Genomic DNA, 5,398 nt, shown 5'->3' with positions numbered 1-5,398 from the left:
GGCAGCAGGTGGGCACTCCTGAGTGGCAGAGGTTCTGTTACTGGTTCCAAAGATTCCGAGGCCAGGCTTCGCCCTGCTGCCTCAGCACAAGTCCAGGGCTTAATAAAGCAGGACTCGGTGTGCCAGCCCACTGCAGGATTGGGCCCCACCCCAGACAAACCAGAACCTGGGATTAGCCCAGAGGGCGGGGAAAGCGGCTGCTCCTCTCAGCAAAGTGCTGCGAATGGGGCTTTGGGGAAGATGAGGGGCTGAGCCTGGGTGCAGGAAGAGATGGAGAGGGGAAGGGAAATTCCACCAGAGTTTCTCTCTAGGCTCTCGTTCCCCCCAACACCCCCCCGCCCCCCTCCCCCCCCCCTCGGTTGTTCTACTAAGTAGCATTTTCTGAAGGGGTCCTGGGTGCCATCCCTTTTCTTTCTTGCAGGGCCTGGTGCCTCCGGGCAACTGTACTCACTTCCTATTCACCTACCAGGTCTGTGTGCCAAAGAGGCACTGGGATTGCCATTGTGGGCCAGAGAAAGCCCTTCTTGCGAAACTTCAGAGGTCAGGGATAAGTTAGAGTATTTCCTGTAACAAGCCTTTCGGTGCCCATGCACCTAGAGTAGCGAATGTATTACTTTTCTCCCTGAGGCGGCAATCTCCATAATCCTAGAACAGACATCAAGGATGTTTTCTATCCACACCCCCATCCTAAATAGACAACCAATGTCAATATCTACTGTTTCTGCTTCTCCACTTCTTTCTGTTAATCAGATTGTTTCATACGATTTATGTCATTTCTTCCACAAAAATGGTCACACTATACATTTATTTTCTTGGAAGTTGCTTAACAATTCGTGATGAGAATATCTTCAGATCAATAGATGGAGATCTAACTGCTCTCTTCATGAGCTTGAAGGATTACCCTCTTGATGGTTTTCAGTATTAATTGTGATGAGTGCTTTAATGAACACTGTTGTATATATACCCTTATGTACCCTCATATTTATAGGATAGATTCCCAGAAATGAGATTTCACACTAAAATGCTTGTATAAATTGTATATTGGCTATCCCTTTTAAACCATGATTTTGAGGTATGCTTGACATGTAAAGTCCGCACATATGTGATGTATAAAATTCAATGAATTTGCCAATAAGTGTAACCAATGTCTATTATTGTCAAATTGCTTCCCCAAAGGCTGTAGCATGGTACCAGAGTGCCCTTTTCTCGGCATCTCCACCAGCATAGAAAGCTATAATTTAAAAATATTTTGCCAATAGATTGGATATAATTTTCAAGATCAGTGAAGGATCTGGGATTTTACCAAACTTAAAAACCAGTAAGATTTGACTGCTTGCTATTTGAGGAATGGTAGCAGAAGACACAAAACTTCTAGTTCAGTATCAAAGGGGATATTATTAGTCAGAGCAAAGCAGTAGCCACAGTTCACATTCACATCAGTTCCTCATGCCCTACCACATACAAGGAATGTGATGCAGGTGGGCCGAGGTGAGTGGCAGCACACACAGGGCTGCATTATAGGAAAGGACCGTGAGTTTGGGGAACTTGCCACTCTGCGGTAAGCAGATCCATGTCCATTCTCTGTCTACAGGATATTACCTCATTTTCATGGTTCCCCTCTGCTGAATCAACCTTGATAAATAGTAACAAGCTGTCAGGACTTTGCATTTCTGACATACCCAGCAGGAAGACCGAGCGGCACTCAGGGTCCATTGCAGATTGCCAATTCCAATAGAATGAAGTGTTTTAGCTGCTTAAACCTGTCTAAAGCTTCATAATGAATATAAAATAAAACCAGAGTTTCTCATCAAGGAGTGGTTTGCACAGTTAAACTTACTCTAAGTGTGATGAAGAGGAAATACATAGAAAAAAGGAAGTAATAGATGTGGCCAGAAGCAAGTTCTATACACATTAAGATGGTGAACTCCTAAGTTTTGATAAAGCATGACCCACACCTTTCCATGAATCTAATGCTAAGTAGCAAGCCTATTATCCCAGGCTCTCTGCCCTGGTGGGTCTTCACTCTGCATGAGTAGTGTGACCACTGAACATCAAGCACACCTCAACCAGATAAAGAACTCAACGTGGAGCCACGGCTACTTCACTCCCCCGGACCTCTATGCCTGATCTTCGCTATGTCCCTTAAACCTCATACTTGCAGACTCAGCAAGAGACTGACCTTAAGCCAATTCCAATTCCACATTCTTGCCAACTTCTAATCCAGACATCTTTATGCAATATTTTACTTCTAACTACATTCCACCTAATAAATGACACAGGAATGATGGAGTTAGAATACCAACAGTTTGCAAACCCTAATAAAATAATACATCTAAGAAATGGTTCTGTGGCTAAATGCACAAAAACAGACATTGCCAATGATTATGTGCCTCTGGTAGAAATATTTTGCACCAACTCAGAAGCCACCTTGAAATATAAAACTGTTAGTGTTTCTCATCCAATCTATAGATATAACTACCAGCATGTAGGAAGTACAGGTGATAAAGAAACATGTTAAACCATCAGAAAATAAACATCCATGTACATTTGGGGAGACAAACAACCTTGTTTCACCACTATAAACATGGCAAGAAATGAAAAGAGAAAATGAGACATACAGATGAAATACAAGTGACTTCAGAAACAATTGCAACATATGAGCCATAAATAACATTGATCTTATGTTTGTGAGTTGGCTGGGGATTAATTGTTGCTTTTTACTACAAATCTTTCGAGTCAGCAGGACATTTGAACATAATGTTGTGAATGATAAAAATCACACAAAATTTCCTACAACTATAAATAATAAATGAATTTCAGGCAAGAGAAATATAAGGTCACATTGATGTTATAGTGAAAGGAGGGAGTAGAAGGCAGCAAGAAGTATGAGAGATTGAGTCAGGAATTCACAGTCTGAGCACTGAGTCCGAACTGCTGCACTGACCTGCACAGATTTCTCTTTCCATCTTGGACAGGCAAGGTTAAATTCCAAATGAGAACGGAGCCCTCTGAGGCTACCGAGGGGGCAAAGACTACCTGATTTAGGGGGCAAAGACTACCTTATTTAGGGGAAGAGCCTCTCCAAGCTCTGTTTATAATTATTTTCATTAGCTCACTTTTATTGAATTTGTTGGGGTTACATTGGTCAATAAAATTATATAGGTTTCAAATGTACAATTCTGTAACACATCATCTGCACATTGCATTGTGCATTCACCGTCCAAAATTTCATCTTCCGTCAGCATTTATCCTGTGTTTACTCTCTTCCACCTGTCTCCCCCCACCCCCTTCAGCATTCCCTCTGGTAATCACCATATTGCTGTCTGTGTCCATGGGTTTGTTTGTTTTTTATATTACTTCCTTCACTGATTCATTAGCTCTTGTTCTAATATCTTTCCCTCATTATTTTCTCAACCTAACTCATTAGTTGCCTACTGGTGCTGGTCTCTGCTCTGTCCTGATTTCCCAAACTTAGAAGCTATCTCTCACAGGATTTCCCTCTGCTGTCTTTATTGTCAGTTCTCCTCCTAACACACACACACACACACACACACACACACACACACACACACACCATGTGGCTCATTCTGCTCTCCTTTTTGTTTATTTCTAGTCACTCTCACATTGCTCCCCTTTTCCCCATTTCTATTTCAAATATTATTGGAAAGCAAAAATTCTTCCCATTTTATTTTATAGAAGAACTAGAGGCCTGGTGCACAAAATTTGTGCACAGGTAGGGTCCCTAAGCATGGCTGACAAACAGGGCCAATCGGGGCCTTCTGGCTACTGGCCAGGGCTGTCCTACATTCTGCACCGCCCTCTGGTGGTCAGTGTATGTCATAGCAAGCGATCGAACTCCCGATCTCCCGGTCGAATTCTCATGGGGACACTTTGCATATTTGCCTTCTATATATATAGTAGGGGCCCAGTGCATGAATTCGTGCACCTTGAAAGGAACTGTGGCCACGGGGCTGTGGTGGACACAGGGGTGGGTCTCGGCCCATCCTTTGTGCCCACGCCCGGCCCCTCCTGCCGCAGCAGCTCCCAGTCCCCTCTCTGTCGGCAGCCCCGCTCCCACTGCCGCAGCTCCCATGCACTGATGGTGCCGCAGCTCCCACCCACTGATGGCATGGAGCGATTGGGGCCAGTGCCAGCAGCTGGTGCGAGCAGGGTTGATGCTGTCAGTGGGTGTGAGCAGCGGCTCCTGCCCCAATTGCCCCTCAGGAGCAGGGGGAGGTGGAGAAGCCCTCAGGGGCGATCTGGGCCAGCAGCTGACACTCGCAACCTCTGATGGTGCTGAGCGATCGGGACTGGTGCTGGGTGCCAGCAGCAGGTGTGAGCAGCAGCTCTGGTGTTGGCTGTGGGTGCGAGCAGGGCCAGCGCTGGCAGTGGGTGCAAGCACTGGGTGGAACCATGGTGTACGGGAGCAAAGAATTTTCAGTAACCACTAGAGGCTCGCCCCGATGACAGTGACTGGTGCCCACCTTGGTCTGGCGTCCCCGCTCACCTGCTCCACCATCCCACCATGGCCGACGTCTGCCATGTTTTGCGCACGCCCCCTGGTGGTCAGTGCACGTCATAGGTCATAGCAACTGGTTGTTCAGTTGTTCCGGTTGCTCCACCGTTCGGTCTATTTGCATGTTAGCCTTTTATTATATAGGATTAAAATCATTTGATCATTTATTGTTTAAGCAGCATAAAGCAAAGGCAGAGAGTTTGGGAGACCATTAACAGGGTCAGTTCTTTGCCATCATCATTTTCCCAGGAGTTGTAGAATGAAGTAGAAAGTGATTCTGTCAATCATATGATATAAGCACCACCAACACTCTCAAAGAAAAAATGGCTAAGTTCACTTTTCTGGTGGGACAAAAAAAAAAATCCTTCATTTAATCTTTGAAAAAAACTTCCTGAGGTAGTTATTGCTGTACCATGTTAAGTAAATGAAGATATTCAAGTCAAAGAGATGAAGTGATGTCCTCAAAGGCACCCACAATGCAGGTGGATCATCCCAGAAAGTGTCATGAGCACCCACTGATTCATACCATAACCACCCATTCTCTATTCGACCCTATGGGTGTTGGCTTCTGGCCTTAGTTTTCTACTGAAACTTCTCCTAATGCTTCTTTATGGCCTGTTGATTCTTAAATCCCGATTTTTTTCTCAGTGATCACGGTTGTCAAAGCGTGTGATTCCCTGACTTTTTGTCTTTTGGCTGCATTGTTGGCAGAAGTTTCTATTGTAGTTCGTTGACCTCTGGCCATTCTTCTGTTTCATTTGGATCCCCTGGGGTTCAGGGAGCAGAGGAAGTGCATGCCCACAAACCCACATCTCCTTAAGCCTCACCAAATCCAGATTTGTTTTATTCACTATCCTTGACTAATCAATCCTAGAAGCATTG

This window comes from Cnephaeus nilssonii, assembly GCF_951640355.1.
Source record: "Cnephaeus nilssonii genome assembly, chromosome: 19".
NCBI lineage: Eukaryota > Metazoa > Chordata > Mammalia > Chiroptera > Vespertilionidae > Cnephaeus > Cnephaeus nilssonii.
Note: the sequence above shows the minus strand (reverse complement) of the source record.